Source organism: Diceros bicornis, chromosome 33 (genome assembly GCF_020826845.1).
Source record: "Diceros bicornis minor isolate mBicDic1 chromosome 33, mDicBic1.mat.cur, whole genome shotgun sequence".
NCBI classification, from domain to species: Eukaryota; Metazoa; Chordata; class Mammalia; order Perissodactyla; family Rhinocerotidae; genus Diceros; species Diceros bicornis.
The window spans coordinates 18,797,879-18,817,423 of record NC_080772.1 but is presented as its reverse complement, the minus strand read 5'-3'; the positions used below and the strand labels follow the sequence as shown (position 1 = coordinate 18,817,423).

General features: G+C 40.8%; 1 long non-coding RNA gene across 1 annotated transcript in view; it reads left to right on the top strand.

The window, feature by feature from the left end:
• LOC131396524 (uncharacterized) overlaps nucleotides 1–12,518 on the top strand; it is a 98,037-nt gene extending 85,519 nt beyond the window's left edge. Inside the window, exon 3 of the long non-coding RNA XR_009216576.1 lies at nucleotides 12,296–12,518. This is a non-coding gene — a long non-coding RNA (uncharacterized LOC131396524). The remainder of the gene's footprint in view (nucleotides 1–12,295) is intronic.
• Nucleotides 12,519–19,545: the final 7,027 nt, after the last annotated feature.

The window sequence follows — 19,545 nt, the reverse complement described above, 5'->3', positions numbered from 1 at the left end:
TCTTTTTCAGCACTTGAAAAATGTTCCACTTCCTCTTGCCTCCATTGTTTCAGACGAGAAATCTGTCATTCAAATTGGTGTTCTCTGTGGGTACTGTCATTTCTCTCTGGCTGCTTTTAAATTTTTCTTTGTCTTCAGTTTTCACAAGTTTAATTGTGATGTGTCTTACTATAGATTTCTTTGGGTTCATCTTGTTTAGGATGAACTCAGCTTTTGAAGCTGTGACTTTATGGCAACTAGACTTTTAAGTACCAAATTTGGGAAGTTTTTACCTATTATTTCTTGGAATACTCTTTCAGCCATTCTCTGTCCTCTTCTAAGACTCCAATGATACCAGTGTTGGATCTTTTGTTGTTATCTCACAAGTCCCTGAGACTAGTTTTTAAATTTTTTTTAGCCTATTTTTTCTCTGTTGTTCATATTGGGTAAATTTTATTGATCTGTTCTTACGTTCACTGATTCTATCCTGTTATCTCCACTTTGCTATTGAATCCATCCAGTCAGATTTTAAAATTTTAGTTATTGTATTTGCCAGTTCTATAAGTGCCATTTGGTTCTTTCTTATAACTTCATTTTCTTTGCTGAGATTTTATATTTTTTCATTTCTTTCAAGAGCATTTTTAATTGCTTGTTAAAGCATATTTATGATGGCTGCTTTAAAATCCTTGTCAGATAATTCCAACATCTGATTCATCTAGGTGTTGGTGTCAGTTGATTTTCTCATTCAAGTTGTGATTTTTCTTGTTTCTTGGTATGATGAGTAATTTTGATTGTATCCTGGATATCTTTGCTTTTATATCAGGAGACTCTGGATCTTATTTAATATTTTATTTTATCAGGCAGTCACCCTGTTTAGGTTTAGCATGCAAGTCCTGGCCTACTTTTGTAGGCTGTGGTTTCAATGACAATTTAATTTTCAGAGTCTTTGTGGTACTATTTTGGTCTGCTTGGATTACCTGGTGCCCTTGTAGCTTTAACAGATCCCTGCTTGTGCTGCCTAAGGGGGTAGAAGGAGCTTCCCCAGCCTGCATGGATTCCTGGTAAAGACAAAGAGCACTTCCTGGGTTGAGCACGTGTTGTATCAGAATCCTGTGCCTCCTAATTGCCCAGTGTCCTTCGGAGAGGGTTGTCTTAGGCCCAGGGGGGAAGGAAAGCCCTGACCACTTAAAGTCAGTGTGGCTCCAGATAGATTCTTTTTGCTGGTTTACCAGGCTTGCTCAACCCAGAAATTTTATATTTCAATACCCTGATTATTTCCTTCATAGCACTTGTTATCTGAAATTATATTTATTTATTGTTTTCCTTTTTCACTGTCTGCTTCTCACACTGGAGTATACCTCTGTGAGAGCAGAGTTTTTTTTTTTTTTTTTTTTCCTAATTTACTGCTGTATCCCAGCACCTAGACAAAATACGTTCTCAATAAATATTTATTGAAGGAAAGAAGAAATCCCAGGAGATAGAAAAGATGATGACAGCTATAAGGAGGAGACAAGAGCAGACTGAATTCTTAAATTATATTGTTTATTTTGGGCAATAGGGCTGAGATTTATGTTTTTTAATTTATCTTATTTTTCGAGTAGTTAATGAATTTTTATTTTATTCATTTGTTGATTCGTTCAACAAATATTTATTGAGTACCTATAAGGGACCAAGCAGTGTGCTGGGCGTTTAAAGTTACGAGAAGAGGTCTGTGCCCTGCTGGGCACCACAGTCTATGTAGGAAGACAGGAACTGAAAAACGAATGATGAGTGCAATGCAGGTGGTGAAGGAGAAATGCAGGTCCTGGGGCAGCAGGTCTCATCAGGCTCCTGTGGGGTGGGCAGGGGTCTCTAACCTTTCACATTGGCACAGCTTTATATAAATATTTGCCAAGAGTGTGTCTGCACCCTAGAGCTGCCCAAACTGGAACACTGAGAACTCCATAATCTTAGAATCCTCATCGTCACTAATGCTGTTTGAACACTTTTCGGGTACCAGGCACCCAACCATTGCTTTCCAAGCCCTGGCTTCTTTAGTCCTCATAGTAGCCCTACATCAAGGGCTCTAGTTTTTTTTTTTTTTAAGGTAGACTTCTCCTTTCCACCTTTATTTATTTATTTGTTTATTTATTCCCCCAAAGCCCCAGTAGATAGTTGTATGTCATAGCTGCACATCCTTCTAGTTGCTGTATGTGGGACGTGGCCTCATCATGGCCGGAGAAGCGGTGCGTCGGTGCGCGCCCGGGATCCGAACCCGGGCCGCCAGCAGTGGAGCGCGGGCACTTAACCACTAAGCCATGGGGCTGGCCCTCAATTTACACTCCCCCATTTTACAAATAAGGAAACTGAGGCTCAAGGAGGTCACCTAACTGGTAAGGGGTGGAGCCCAGGTGGCTGTTTCCAGGGGCCATGCTCTTAAACCCCAGCACCTCCCCTGGGAGGAAAGCCCATCTCCTCCCCACTCCTCAGCCTTGTGCACTCAGCTCGGCCTCCCCCTGCCTCCCTGGTGCCCTGGTTGCCTGAGCTGTCTTTCTCCAGCCTCGGTTTTGGTGGAAAACAAAATGCTGTCCACAATCAATGCTAGGATCAAGGAGGATCCTCTTCTCTGGGAACCGAGCCCTGACTAATGGGCCAGATGGACTGTCTGACGTTCCTGACCCAACTGATGTCCACAGGTGTGGAGTTAGTACTGGATGTTCCCAACCTAACGGGCTATTCATTTCACTGATGGCTGCTGTCCTCCTCAGGTGCTCAAGTTCATCAATGAGATGAAAGTTCCCAAAGAGGGACTTCTTCATATAGAGATTAAGAGGGCAGACTCTGGAGCCAGACAACATGGGCTCAAATCCTGGCTCTGCCACTTACTAGTGATGTGACCTTGAGCAAGACACTTCCCCTCTTGGGGTGTAAGTCTCTCCATCTATTCCTGTCTGAGACTCCTTCCCTCTTCTTCCCATCATCCATCCCTTCCTCCTGTATTCTCAGATCATGTACTGTTCACTATAGACCCTCCCTTCTGGAAGGAGGAGCCTCTCAAGGCTCTACAGAGTTCCGAGGCAGCTGGAAGGGAAGTGTCCAAGCCATAGGCCTCCCTTGGGACTGGCTGCTTTGAGTGGGCCCCAGAATTTTGGGGAATGTGCTTTGGGAATGAGAATGAGAGCTCAGGGGCCTAAGGAGCCTCAGGACCTTCCTGCCACAGGGCCACTGCTCTGCTTAGGTGGGTCTCTGGGTGCACCTGGAGGTAGGACTATGAGTGACACGATGTCTATCGTGTTTGCCTTTTATTGCTTGGAGTGCTGGTTTTCTAGCTGCAATTAGAATTATCTGTGGAACTTGTATAAAAGACCAATGCCTGGTCCCAGTCCCAAAGATTCTGATTCAATAGGTGTGGGATGAGGCCTGAACATCCGATATTGTTTTCAAACTTTTTTACTGTAATAAAATAAACACACGTGTTCAACTTCTACCCTAGTCATACCTGGTCACTGGCTGGTCTCCAAATGTGCTGTTTTTTTTTTTTTTCTTTTGCTCATGATGCTCCTAGAATGTCTTTTTGACCCTGTTTTTCTAACTCTTAATTGGCTATCATGACTCAAATCTAGCATCACTTACTTCCAGAAGCCTTCCCTGATCTTTCCTGGCAGAGTTATGAATCCTTCCCTGTATTTCCATAGCACTTTGTACATAATTCTCAGTGATTGGTGTCCAGTTGACCTAGCTTGGGTCTTGGACAGGATTTCATGACTGAATTATTCCACCCAGACTGAATCTAATGTAGGAGGCAAAATCGGGTGCTAATATCAGAAGGAGGAATGGATGCTGGGCATCAAAACAGCAAATGTACTTTTCAATATTGCATAAACCTGTGTTGTTCCTGAAAATATTTAAAGTAGTTGTCTTTCTACTAGACTATGAGTTCCCTTAGGGCAAACACTGTGTGGTGTTACTCTTTCAATACTTAGGTCCAAGGCAAGTTCCTGGCTCAATAAGTGTTTGTTGAGTGAATGGTCCTTCCCTCAGTTTTAAAGATAGAGCGTTATTCTGAAGTCCACTCAGAATAGCATTCATGCTTTCTAAAGTGTTTCCACTCTATTCTGTCAGGCCCCCAGGACTTTAAGGATGGGTAAAAATTTGCACAATGGCTTTTAAAATTATCATCAACCAAAAAATATCTTTGAGAATCTCTAAATCAGCTCCTTTCCATTTGTCCTCCTGAGAAAGGGATGCTAGAATGTAAGGGTCAGTGACGGGAAGGAGAGCAGCCAGGTAGGTGGTATCCAAACCCACTGACACCATGGACAAGTGCCCTCTGTCTCTGCCAGAATTCAGGTTGGGGAGAAGGAGAAAAGTAGAGGTTTCTGGACTCAGAGTGGGAGGTGCTCAACACATATTGAACTGATTGAGTTGACAGGCCACTACTGAGGTAGAAAATGTTTCTTTAATTTTGCCCTATCTGTTGAACTCTCCATAAGGATCTCTTTTAACTTATATTTAAAAATTGGAGGGAGAAACCAGCTGACAGTCAAGGAATTTTACATTTAAGTGCTAGTTTATAAGCAGTTTTCCAAAGTCCTAGGTCATTTCAAAGTTGCCATTTAATGGGTATTGTGGTGTTTCCCTGGAGAGAGGAATGTGTTCCATCAAACTCACTGCTCCTTCAGGGGTGGGCTTGGATTTGGCTTTATGAACAGTAATGATTTTTTCATATGGTGCACTTTGCTTCCACACAGGGTGGTATGATTCATAAAATAAAGCTCTTATGCCTTAATTGCTCTTTCCAGGAATAAACTTTATTTCCTGCAGCTATCATTCCTATTGTAAACCAGCAAGGTCCTTGTGCAATTTATTGTTATCTTGTGTAGCCACATTAAATGTCATAAAATGCTTTAGAATGGGAGACGAAAGAGAAGAAGAAGAAGGAGGAGGAGAGAATAGATGGCAGAGTAGCACCTGGTGGGGTTGAACCTCCCCAAAGAGAATGCCTCCAACATGCAGATATCCACTGGAGCTCTGGGGAAGAAGACAGAGCAGACAGTTGAACTTGTTTATTGAGCTGAGCATCTCCCTAGAAGTTTGCTCTGAGTGATCAAAGCACTCTCCAGTGCTAAAGAATGAAGGGCTTACCTCAAAGCTACTCTCTCCTTCCCTCCCCCCTCCCTTATTAGTCAAAACTTATCTGGGCCGCTTGGATTACTGAACTACTTATTTAACTCAATGAAAATAATGAGTGTTATAGTGGCCTGCCTGGCATACATTCCTTGTTTCCCCCCATGGTAGCAGCACCTTTAATTTTCCTTTGGAGTAAGAGGGGGCAGGTGACCAGCAATCCTGCTTACCTCCATCTCTCCCATCTGAGACTTCATGGCTGGCTTACAGGAAAGAATCCAAATTCTTTGGCACAGGATACAAATAGGCTGCATAATAAAAGTGATATTTTGGGAATAATAATTTGGCAGCAGAAACTAAAGGCATGGAGTAAATTAGCAGCCAATTAGAACAGTTTGGCAGGATATGGGCCTCAACGAGGAAGACGTGTACCAGAATTATTATTTAGAGAAAATTTGGCCAAAGAATATACACACACTGAAAACCTAATAGGAGCTAAGCCCGATGCTAAGTGCTTTACATACATGATCTCATTTATGACAAAAGTAATTCCTGCTCTAAGAACACCCATACTTTTCCGCTGTGGCACTTTTCACAAATGGTAACTGTATATTTATTTGTGTGGTTAGTTGTTTTAATGTCTGGCTCCACCCACTAAGTTTCCAGCTATGTGCCTGTCACATAGAGATGCTGGAAAAGTTTGTTGAATGAATAAATAGTTATGTCTTAGTTGTCACTCTTGTGGAACCTAGATTCAGGAGAAGAAACCTCATGGAATTCTAGGAAAACCTGGATAACCAGTAAGCAGGAAGGGGCTAAGCAGGGCAGCTCTGTGAACCTCAGCAACTTGACCACTAGAGAACTTAGCTGTTAACATGGCAGCTCTCAATGCTTCTGCACTATGGGTCTCAGTTTAAATTCTTGAGAGAGAGATTCTGATTGGCCTGGCTTTGGTCAGGTGTCCACTCATGATCCAATCAGCTATGACCAAAAGGGCAGAGTCACATAGTAGGTAGCGTCTGCAGGATTCCTCCCTTGTGAGTGTGTGTGTGTGTGTGTGTGTGTGTGTGTGTGTGTGTGAAGGCAATTCTCAGAGAAAGAGAGTTACTGGGGCTGAGAAGGTAACCCAAATGGTGTTTACTATGATACAGGACTGGAAGGAAGAATGTGACTTAATGTATACAGATGTTTTGAAAAGCTGTGCAGTGTGGCACAGTGTCTGGATGCCATGGTTCAAGTCCCAGACTCAACACTTACTTACTATGTAATCCTGGGCAAACTACTTAATCTTTCAGTTCTTCAGTGTCCTTATCTGCAAAGTGAAGATCATGACAGTTTTAGCCATTTAGACTTGTTATGAGTTTTAAAAGAGATAATACATGTAAAACATTTAACAGTGTCTGGCATTGTAAGCACTCGCTGGATGTTAGCCAGCATCATTCTTACAATGGAAGATGAGGAAGTTCTGTCTAGTGTATCTTTTTTCCTCTTAGTAAAGAAACTCTTTTAGGGTAGTTAATTTCTGGGAGAGAGTAGGGCTTAGTGTGATGATGAATTTCAAATTTGGAGAGAGATGATTTCAGCAAGTCCAAAGTGTTCGTAAGATCATTTGATCCTCAATTTTAACAGCTTATAAAACAACAAAGACGATTTAACATCAGTCTCCACGCAGGCCCTTAAAAAAATCAGTTTTTCCATACTTGCTATTTGAACTGGCAGTGGAGGACAGATATTGCACTTCAAAATCATTAGATCTTCACCCAGACCCAGTATTGAAGGCCAGGACCCATAGGCCTGTGCTAATAGGGAAGAGATGAGTTAACCATTGGGCTGTTCAAGGCTCCTGACTAGTCACTCTGCTAAATGCTTTAGGGATAAGGTGAAAATCTTGTAATCAGTAACGATTGTAGCAGGCAGAAGAAGCAATTGGATATGCTCATGGATCTATTTAAATCAAAGGTCATTGATTTTATTTCTTCACATTTAGCAACACATTATAACCTGAACACCTATTACAAATGTCAACCTGCGCTTCTCAAAGCCGAATGAGTTATTCTGCGAACATCAGAAGGGGCAGTGAGGAGCAGTTTGGAAAACGGACCTTCAGAAACTTTGTAAAGTGATTGTGCTATCAAATGTGTGGTTTTCTTTCAACTTAATCATGTCCCCATTTTGGTTCCCTGGGGTCTGGGTACTTAATTTACATGTTGAGGGATATATTGATGACAACCTCCATTTAAAGTCATTTTATGTAAGAAAATACTATATTACATTATGATTATAATTATAATAATTCCTTTGAGATTCTGATTGCCTTTTGATTCTATTATTTCCTTTGGTTGTCAGGTGATTATCATTTAAATGCAGATATATTTGCAAGTTGGAGTTAGGGTGAAGAATTCTTTAAAAACATTTCACTCTAGGTTTCAGAGAATCTTAGCACTGGAAAGCAGTTTAGAGATTGGCTGGCCTGTACCCTATGTATTAAAGATGAAAAAACTAGAGGCCAGAGAAGTTAATGATTAGTTGAAAGGCACTCGTCTGTATAGGGCAAGAGATGGACTCTGGATTAATAGATGAAAGTTCTCTCCCCTGAATATCATGATCAAAAAAGAAGTTACCTATCCTATAGAAAAGTTGGTTACTGGGGGGATGATTTTGTTGTATACTTTGTGGCTTTGATGTTGTGCAGACAGTTAAACTTTTTATATTTGTTTTCCAAGATGCTTAGAGTTCTCACTAGTATACTTACTAGATAGTATACTAGTATACTTACTAGATATACTTCTAGATAGAAGGTTCTAGATACTTCTACCAGATGCAATTTCATGCATTAACTTTTGTGGCTGAGACATATGGCTTTGGCTAACTTAATGACTGCTGTGATTCCCACATGCTAGTTTAAACCAAAAGACTCAGGATTAGTCATTGCATTGACCAATATAATCTTATTTGGTTACTTCCATTTCATGGATGGGTATAAAGACACTGTATTCATTACAATTTTTCTTCTTAATTACGAGATAAAAAAAGCCCTCCAACTCAAGTATAATATTAAGAAAAGGCTACTGAATCAATATATGCTCTTAAAAGATGATAATCTTTTTAACATTGGGAAAGGCTAAAAAGCTTCCCTGCAAGTAGGTCTTGCTTGCCCTCACCTTCTCCTTTTCATATAGCAATTTTGCTTGGGGAGCATTCTTACTCTTTTTCAAAACATTTAATTTTTCTTTTTATTGTAAAGTGTACCATACACATAGAAAAGTGTATGAAAACCAATGTGCACATTTTAAATGATGATTGTAATAATTCCTTTGCTTTTCTTTATAGTATTACCATGTGTTTTTATTTTCAACAAAAAATAAAGTATTAAAAACTTTATAATGTTTTATAAAATGGGATCATACAGTGGGTATTCTTTCATTCTACACTATGTTTAGTGAAATTCATTCGTATTGTTGCATGCAGTTGTAGTTTTAAAATGTTTGTTGCTATATTGTATTCCAATTGTGTAAATATTCTACAATGTGTTTATCCATTCTACCGAGGGTGGATATTTAGGTTGCTTCCAGTTTGGAGCTATTATGAATGAAGTATTGCAAACAAACCTGTATGTGCCTTCTGCAAAACATGTACAAGAATTTCTATAGGGTTTACACACAGGAGGGAATTTCTGGGTCACAGCATGTGCTCATCATCGAATTTACTTATAATGATTACTATAAATTCCACTTTTCCAGTCTATCCTCATTATTTGCAGATTCTGTGTTTGTGATCTCTCCTACTTGATAGAACTTATTTGTAACTCCAAAATCAATACTCAGGCCGCTATCATGGTTAACTGCAGACATGCACAGAGTGGCAAAAAATTTGAGTTGCTAATGTGCACATTCCCAGCTGAGGCTGAATAAGGCAACACTCTGCCTTCTTGTTTCAGCTCTCTTTCTATAAACAAGTGTCCCTTACGAGTCTATTAGTGCCACATTTTTCATATTTTTGTGCATTTTGTTGATTTCACTGTGTAAAATGACCCGCCAGTGCAGTGCTGAAGTGCTGTCTAGTGTTCCTAAGCACAAAAAGGCTGTGATGTGCCTTAGAGAAAATATGTGTGTTAGATGTTTCCTTCAGGCATGAGTTATAATGCTGTTGGCCATGAGTTCAATGTTAATGAGTCAACAATATATGTTAAATAAGGTGTGTTTGAACAGAAACACACATAAAACAAGGTTATATATTAATTAGTTGACAAAAACATTGTGACTAGAGATTTGCAGGAAACTGACCCTTGATTTCCCCCAGGAGCAATGGTTCAATATTTGCTAATTCAGTGTTTGTGGCAACTTTATAGAAAGCAACTACTGCAAATAATGAGAATCAACTGTAGTTGGAAATTTATACTTTTACCAGCATTGTATGAGAATTCCCAATGAGCCACATTCTTGAAAACATTCATTAATGTCAGATTTTTGAAAATTTTGCCTGTCTGGTAGATGTGCAATAATATTCCATATATATGTTTTGTGATAATTTTTCCCAGTCTGTGACTTGCCTATTCACTTTTATTACCTGTTTGTGTGATTCTCTTCCTTCTCCTCCTTCTTCTCAAGAAGGTCTTGGATCTCCTAAGTCCTTTGCATTTCCATATACACTTTAGAATAAGCTTGTCAATTTCCACAAAAAATTCTTGTGGGATCACGGTTGGCATTGTATTGAATCTCTAGTTTAATTTGGAGAAAATTGTCATCTTAACGATTTTGACACCTCATTTTTAAAGAACGAAACAGCCCTATGGATTTCGTGAGGGTAACAACAAAAAGTAAACATTTCAGTCACTGTGATATTTTTCCTTTGAAAACTAGCTCACATCTACTCTTTTTTCCTTATGTAAGAAACATTCCCATCTTAAATGAGCAAACAATATAGAGCCTCTCTTTGCCTTCCTATTTTTTCTGAAAAGAATTTCCTGTCTCTTTATTGAATACATTGCCCAATCAGAAAAATAAAAAATAAAATAAGAAAATAATTAAAAAACAATAGCTAGATTATATTACTGCATGTTTTTGTATTAATATTATAGGTTAAGAATGAGAAAATAATTTTTCTCTTGGAATAGCTATTAGATTTGTTATTGCACGAGATACCCCAAATCCTACTCATTTAGTAATATAAATTTCCTACAATTTTCACTGGCATTAGAAAGGAATTTCTAAATAAGCATTTTTGTTTTCTTTTAAAAATATACTTCTTCTAAGATAGTGATTATTCTCTTACGGGGCTGCAATAAAACAGAAAATAGAGGGTATAGAAATCAGAGGCTATAAATGATTCACTTCCTATAGGTTTCTATACTCCTTCAAAATAAAGATTCTTATAAGTCACAAATATACTTTAAAGACAATAAATTCAGATTACATTTTAGAGTTATACTGGTCTACAGTCTCAGAGTTTTTTTTGTCTGAACTGGTTAGAGGCTAGGCATAGATCTCTGTTAAAGTTAATAGCGAGCATTTTCCATTTTTGGATTCATCTCTCTCCATGTGTTTGATCTTTTTATTCATAGATGATGCTTCAAACTTGTCAGTAGTACCTGTACTTTAAGTTACTTTTATGACCCATCAATCAGGTACTAATTGAAATCCTGCTGTGTGACCTGTGCTAGGTGACGTGCGGGCAGGCAAAAGGTGTACAGGATATGGATTCTGCCTGTTATAATCTTACAGCGTATTTGGGCAGACAGGACCTAGATGCTGGCAACATACCATGGGTTATCAAAGTGCATAGTACTGACAATCAGAGGAGAATTTAGATTTTTAAAACATGTCAACCGTGATACACATACAGTAAGTGCACAATAAATTAAAAAGGGGAGAGTCTCATTCTTTCTTTGGAGATTGCATTATCCTTTTTTGTTTTCAGCTCTTATCTGAAAGTATGTATTTATGTATTTATTTGCTCTCTCTTACATTTTTGTCTGTCTACCCACAAAAATGTAAGTTTCATGAGGAGCTCAGGTTTAATATGAGGAGAATACCGTGTAAACAAATAGCTACGCACTGTGGGATAAATATGTGAAAAGGATGCTCTGTGTGCTATTGGAACACAGAGGAGCCAGTGGCCCTGCTTCAGGGTGGAGACAGAACTTCCCAGAAGAGGTAACATTTGCCCTGTGTGAGAAAACCCCAAGGATATATTTACAGAAGTGGACTGATGCGTCAAAGGGATTGCGTATTTAACATTTTGTTAGATATTTTTAAATTGCTACATTGTGGTATGGAGAGTGAATGGAGTTTATCTGGCAGAGGAAGGTGTACCAAGGGATGATGGTTCCAGGCACAGGGAACAGCAGGAACAAAGGCACAGCATGTGCCAGTGATTGTGTAGTTTGGTGGGATGTGTGGTAGGGAGTGGCCAGACACAGAAGTGTAAAAGCATTTAGGGCCAGGTTAAGATTTAGGTGAGCTGAAGGCCTCAGGGCAGATTTCTCAGTGACAGTAATCCACTTCAAACTTTAAAATCTCAATAGGATGGAAGGTAAAGGTGAGTAGGGTGATGAATCCATTTCTGTGGATTGTGTCTTCCCTCCCTGCCTCATTCCTTTCCTTATTTCCTGCATGCCTGCCTTGCCTTCCTGCCTTCACACATTTATCGAGTACCTATTCCGTGCCAGACACTGTTCTAGGCACTGAAGAGAACAAGGCAAAATCATGCTCTTATGGGGCTTGCATTCTAGTGGGGGAGACACACAATAAACAAGTGAAAGAAGGAGAGGAAGGAAGGAAGGAAGGAAATTCAGAGGGTGTTAAGTGCTGTCAGGGAAAAAATTAAGTAAATGAGAGTGCAGGGTGAGAGGGAGGTGGCCCAGACGACCTGGAGGGCGGATGCTGCACACCCACCTCCTGCCAAAGCCCTGCCTCTTCCCCTATCTGGTGCAGCCACCACTGATCACCCAGGGCGATGGGATCTCTTTCCTCTCTGAACTCAGCTTCTTCTGATTTGAGGTACTTATCTCTTGCTGCCTTCCGCTTTCATTTGCCATCTCCCCTGTTTGATTGTAAGCTCCTTGAGGACAGGGGCTGAGTTTTTCCATGTTCAGATCCCACACTAGAGCACAGTGCCTTGAAGCACATAACCCTTATTTTTTAAATAAATGGCATTGTTGAAAAATGTAGCAAATTACATTTTTTGTGTTTTCTTTTCTCTTGTTTCTCAGGTTGTTTGCATGAAACACGATTGCTGCTGCCGAGGAATCCTGTCGCGTAGCGCCCGCCTGTGTCTTCAGTCCTTGTGGTGGCAGCCACATTGTTCCACTTGCGATAAGACGGGGGCCTCTCAGACTGTGCTCCTACCTCCTAGTGAGAATTACCAGCAGGTCTGCATGGATTCCTAAGTAATGTGAGCCTGCTTTCCCACAAATGTCTTTCATAATAAATGATGAGAAAGGCAGAAGTTGCGATATATTTACTTTTTTATTATGGAACATCCCTGGAGAGTTGAGTGCCCAAATTTAAACTAAAAAAGAAAGAAAGCTATCCTTTTGGGCCTTTGGTTGCATATCATGAAACAATTTCAGTTTGGAGTGAAATAACGACTCTTTTAGGGTCAGAGGATTTCCCGGGATTATGGAGGCACCTCGTTTTTCAGTTTAATTGCAGACGGTCTCAATAAGGGTGATGTTAGATTATTCGTGATGAGTTGATGATTAGAAATATGAGTTAGAGCCACCTGAAAACCTTCAGAAAATTATGACTATAGGTCCTTGTAGGAGAAGTTACCTTTTTCCAATGAGGCAGTAAAGGCTCTGTAGTATCAGATTCTAGAAATGTGGAGTGTTAGAACTGGAAAGAGTATTAGTGATCCAGCCTCTTCATCCTATAGATGTGAAAGTGAGAGCCAGAGCCATAAAAGGACTTCCTGAAGATCACACAGCCAGGCAGTGATTGAGGCGTGCTTAAAACTGAGGTCTTTACACTTGTTCCCCTTCCCCTCCTTTATTGGTATGTGATGATGAAAGAGCTTGGTGGACTGTAAAATGTTACATATATGGAAGCTACTGTCATTCCATCATCTCAGCCTCCCAGCATGCTGGGATCTTATCCTAATTTGACCTCCCTGGGCCTTCTTACTTGTGTATAAAATAGGTGGCATTAGTTGATATCCAAGTTCTCTTCTATTTCTAAAATTGCCTTCTTTCATGGCTCTTTTTTTAAGAAAATGGAGACAATGGTTGAAAGAACCTTGAAATTCACCAAGAACCTCTTGACTTTTGCCTCCATTGACTCTCCTTCAATCTCATCTCTTGCCACTTCATGCCCATCCCATCCTCTGACCTACCAGCTGAACTAAAGTACAGCTCCCCAAGTGCCCCAGGTTCTCTCATTGTCTCAGAGCATCTGCACATGAAGTGCCATCTGCTATCTTTGCCCTGCTAACTCCTATGTGTTCTTTAAGGCTCGATTTGAGCGTCAACTTCTCAGGAAGCCTTTCTTGATGTCCTCTTATTAGCTTCCCCGGCACCCAATGCCTCCTGCTATCACAGTGTTTATCACACCGTATTGTAACTGTCTACTTAGATCTCTCTCTCTCTTTCCAGGCTGTGAACTCCTCAGCTCTGAATACCAGTGCCTGCACTGTGCCTGGAACATAGGAGAAGCTCAATAAATGTTTGTTTAGTGGTATGTGGATAGATTGCTGACTGGTTATCTCCAAGAGATGACTAGCAGTTCCATACTGATGTCCATGTCCTGTCTTTCAGCAGATTTTGACTTCTGTGCATTGGCTGGTGGGCATAGCCAATTTGTGTCTTGGATGGAATAATGAAGGTGTTAAGATTCATTTTCTATGAGCCACCTCTAAACATCGCCCCTGTGAAGTCCCTTGGTGCCACTTTGATAATGGAAGGAGCTCAGAGTGAATGACTTCTGAGCCTTCATCACTGAGAACAGCATGAAGCTAGTCACTTGCCATCTGGCTACACCTGAGCATGCCAAAGCATGTTTTAAGGAGGAAGCTCCAGAAAGATATGTTTCAGGCCCCAAAGAATGCATGCTTCCTTGGGAGTTTACAAGATCTATTGTACACAGGCAGCCTCTTTAGAGTTCTGGGGAGATAGGTTTGAGACTTCTCTCAGCAGCTGGAAGATGGGAAGAGGTCAGCTGTTCTCTAAAATTCTCTGAGGTTTTTCCCTTTGAGTTCACTGAGCAGTTTCTAACACGTGTTAACTCAAGCTGCTGCTAATTGCGGCTGATTACTGGTAATTTGCTGGCAATAGCAAGTGGTTGTCCTGGCAGCAGCAAAGGCATATCCCAAGATAGCAGGAGTAGGGATAGAATGGTGTAAATGGCACTAGAGTGCCTAGACCCAGAAGCCCAGATTGCCTAGCAGCCCAACAAGCCACTTAGCAAGGGAGCCCAGAAGGGAAAACTCACTTGGGAGCCCAAGGCCATCAAGAGTGTGGAAACAGAGGCATGATTCTGGCAGGAACTGGCATTCTGCTGTGTTAATTTTCACTCTCAATGATGAAGTTGGCCACCGAGCTTGAAGAAGGTTGCTTCTCAACACCTCAGTGTGTCAGAATTCTGAAAGAATCTAGGATAAAATAAGAGAAGTAATACCAAATGGACATAAGGAAATTCAAGATTTTGATAACTTGATCAAAATTAATGGAGGGTGTGCACACAACATGTAACAGAAATGTAATTCCAGACTATTGAGATTACCTAATGACTTGTTGGCCCTCTCCTCCTCTCTCCAGCATAGTTATGAGGGAGGCTCTCCTCCTTCACCCCTGCTTTTCCTTCCCTCCTGGGCTGGGGTGGGGATGTGGACAAGGGCAATCCTTTCTACCATTCATTATTGGGCTCCATGACTGCGAGGTACTAGGCTTTAGGAATGTAACATGAAACTAGATAGAGTTTAAAGTGTTTTAGTCCTTCTTGCTTTTTTTAGTCCTCTGAAAATTTAATCCAGCTATTGATGCTACCTGGATGCTATTTCCTTTCCTTTGGTTGAGGTGGGATGGATGGATGGATAGATGGATGGAGGGATGGATGGATGTGTGTGTGTGTGTGTGTGTGTGTGTGTCCCTGAGGCAGGTGAATGATGTTCCAGCAAGGAGACCCAGGTACTTTCTTGGTAACTTTGGGGTCAACTGCAGACATGAAGGGAAGGAAAGACTTGGCTTGGGAGCCTTTGGATCAGAGAGTGCCTCTGAGGTCTGGTTGGACTGGTTACTCTTTGTCAGAGTGAAGTCACCACGGATAAGCATATTTGATCAGTAGTTGCATCAATTGGGACTCTAGCAGGAAATAGATGGCACACTGAAACGATCAATTGAAGAGAGTCTAATGAATGGACTTTTTTCAGAGATATGCGCTGGGCTGAGGAAATCAGTGGGGGATGACGAAGCACCAAGGCAGTAGCAAATGGTGGAGAGTGCCTTCTGATTAAAATTTAGCAATCCCATGGAGCTGCCACTTGGAGACAGCATACCAGCTGAGGACTTAAGCATCTGACCATTGTGGTACATCATTTCCTTCTCATTGGAACATCTACGGGTATTATTAAGCCCATTTTACAGATGAGGCATATTAAGGAATCTGCCCAATACCACACCTCCAGTAAGTGGGGGAACTGAGATTTGAACTCAGATCTATCTGAATCCAAATGCTGTGTCATTTCTTGCTGAAGCCATTACAACTCTCATTCAAGGCAGTAAGAGATGGGGGGAGAGGTGGCATCATCCTTACCTGTCCTTTTTATTAGGAAAGCAAAAACTGCTGTAGAACTCCCGTCAGACTTCCACCTATTTCTCACTGGCCAGAATTGTGTTACATGACCCCATTACATGGCCCCTCACTCCAGCTGCAAAGCAGGCTAGGACGGCAAATGTCTGGCTTTTCCATCCTATATAGTGGAAAGTGACAAGGGAGTAGGAATTGGGAATGATTCTTGGGTCAACCAACTAGTGGCTGACTTCTTTTTTCTATGGTTTTTGTGGTGCTTTCTTTCTTAAGATAACATTTAAACATTCTATCTGGTTTTAGTCAATTAATGCAAGACTATTCCTTTTCTAGGTATTTAAAGTGACAGCATATTTATGATCTATTATGTATTGATTTTGCACTTTGACTCAATACATTTTTATTATTCCAGTCTCTGCGTTTGTGAGAGACACTTTACAGGAAACCCCGTAGGTGCTAACAATAATGCCTATGGTACCAGGATTAGAGATTGAGTAGAAAGCCCTGAGCACACTCCCTGGCACATAGCAAATATTCGGCAAATGGTAACTATTATCATTATTCATCATTTCTCCCTTTGAATGGGACTTGGATGATCGAGGAAGACCTTGGAGGGAAGAGGCTGGCCATGCAGATGGTGTTGACAAATGGGGTTTGGATGTGTGAGCCCTGGTTTCAGACACCAGGATGATACATTCCTGGCTAAGTGTGGAGAGTGGTTGGAGGGGCAGAATGCATTTGCTCAGAAGCTAGCTAATGATTGTAGAGTGCTTTAAACTGAATAGGGCAGAAGAAGGAGAGAAAACCACATCCAGAAAAATCAGTAAAATTAGTTCTACAGAGAATAGAAATTGTTAAAAGAAGGGTAAAATTGTGGGTGATTGTTGTGATTCCCATGAGAGACAGTTGGGGAGGCAACTGGAGATTGTAATGCTCTCTGCATTGCCCTCTCCATGGACTGACTTCCTTGTGTTACAATCATGTCATATTTATCTTTACTTTGCCTTGTCAACATAGTCGGAGATAAGATAAACACCATCCTAATTTTCCCAAAGGGGATGAAAGTAGATTCCAGACCTTGAGATGGCATTAAGTCTAGACAATGGCTTAGATGAAGAAGAGATGTTCTCGGGTGCCTGCGTGAGGGGTCTATGGAAAAGAATAATAGTATCGCTTATATAGCACTTACTATGTGTCGGCCTAAGTACTTTATTTAGATTATTTCGTTTAATCTTCACAGTAGCCCTATGAAGAAGATACCATTCTCATCCCCATTTTACAGTTGAGGAAACTGAAGTACAAGAGGATAAGTGACTTGACCAAAGTCACACAGATCATGGTGGTTTAAACCCAGCCAGTCTGCTCTGGAGGCCAGGCTGATTCCCTGTGTCAATATAGATAAGTTATGTTGGCTTAAACTAATTTCTTTCTTTGATAGGGTTATTCGACTGGCAATTAGGGACAATATAGTTGTAATGTGCACTTGCTTTTGAAATATTCAATTCTATTATAGAAGATGAATAAATTTGTAAAATGTAGGTGAAACATTTTAAGGTATGTTAGATATAGACAAGCGGTTAGTAAGTAGAGCATGTGTTTGTCAAACATGGATGAGAAGAAATAAAAGGACCAAAAGAAATCTAATATTCATGAGGTCCTGGGTACTATATATTCATTATACACTAAACATACATGGGATATATGAGCTACTAAATGTAAAAAAGGCACAAAGTATTCAGATTACTAAATAAGCATATAATATTCATGAGGCCCTAATTCATAGCAGCCGTTCTGGCCCTATGTGTCCTCTGCCTCAGGAATACAAATAAACCCAGGTTTGTTCATCGGCTAACTGGTAAGCTATAGCTGTGGTCAGAGGTACTTGTCGCTGCATCTTTCCAATGGAGCCAATGTGTGATGGGCCCAGGGTACCCTCCGTCTATAGGCCCCCTCGCTCAAATCTCAATTTTGGTTCTTGTAACGATGCCATCAGTAGGAAAAGATAGTGTGTGTGTGTTTGTGTGTGTGAGACAGAGAGAGAGAGAAAGAGAAAGAGAGAGAGAGTGAGAGAGAGAGAAGACAAATGAACACTGCTAACCCAGGATTCAAGTGAAGGTCCTTCCACCCTGTCTGCACCCTATCCTAAGTGTATTAACTTATCCTGGTCTCTTTTCCCTTCTTTCTCACTGTGTGCTATAAATTGATTTTTAGGAGACCATTCCATGACCTCCTGGTAGGATTTTTGGCATCCTGGTAGTCTGTAATGACATCAAGATAATTTCCCACAGGACAGAGGTAGACACAGGCTATCAGAACCTCAGCAGTACCCTGGCAATTGTACATGAGATCCATGTGGGCAAATATAAGCTGAGAGGCACTACAGAGGGACTCCTGCCTGCTGCTGGTGGCAATATTGTGGGACTAGTAGCCCAGGAAGGAGGTTTCTGGTGCTGCTCTGTCTCTCTGGTCTGTTACCATGATAAGGTAAAGACACAGAAGGTATGTTAATCAAATTTAAAGACATAGGTAAATATTGAGAGGTTTTCGTGTTGGAGAGGGGTTTCATTTGTTCTGATTCTATGAGTTGAGCTGTGGGAAATCAATTCCCTTTCGGGCCAGATGATGGGATGTGAGGGGGTGGGGAGCGTGGGAACTGGCTCATGGAATGTAACAAAGTGAAGTTGAGTCCGCAGGGCTCTGAGTGAGATGAGGCAGGGAAGAATGAGAACAGGGCTCAGCCCCAAGAGGTGTGTATGGCAAAAGGGAGGTAAGAAAACAGGTCCCAGGTGAAGAGTACTATAGAGCAGGAGATGAACAAAACGCAGGGTGCCCCAGTACAGGGGACCAATGGTTTCCCCGGGGAATATAAAGGAAGCTGTTATCCACCAGCATCCTGGGAACCAAATCTCTCCAGTGTTTAGGGTCTGCGCCTGTGATAAGCCAGGCTGGCTCACTATACCTCTGTACTAATGAGATTTCTACCCCCAAATCTCTCTATATAGCAACTTTGGAGCCTGAATTCTCTTTCCATTTTCCCTCCTGAATCCCAAAGCCCCTCTTTGCTATATATGCCACTGGAATAACTTGAGAGTAAAGATTTTATGTGAGAAATTTTTTTGTCTTGCACATGAATGTTTGGTGACTGTCCTCAGCCCTGTGGGTAACAGTATATATAACTTTGTCTTATCCTTATATTTCCTAAGCAACATTCTGGCTGATGCAAGAGCTGGCATTGCAGAACCAGCTGTCTGTTATGTTGTCACCAATGACAAATGACAATATTCCTCCCTAATTAGGAATAGGATGTATGTATGATTTATATTCTCAAGCTATGCCTCTCCAACAGATGAAGTTTCAGTTGTTAGTATTTTAAATATTCCTTTATAAAGCCTCAAGTTAGTACAACAGATTGTGAATGGCAAAATGGCAGACACATCAGGTTCTGGTACAAGTCCTTATTATCCTCTATCTTCTTTATGTATGAAATAAATGTGCCAATAAATGGCATCTAGAGATGTCTAGAATCATAGAACTTTAAAGCGTCAATGATCTTTGTTCAAATTTGGGGTCAATGTCTTCCATTGTCAAGCCATTGGGGTCAATGGCTTGAAGGATATTTTCAAATGGGTTGGGGTGGTTTTATTGTTAAAAAGGACATGAATCATGCGTGAATAATTGAAAAAAGATGCTAGAATTATTTCAAGAGAATAGAAGCTTGGTC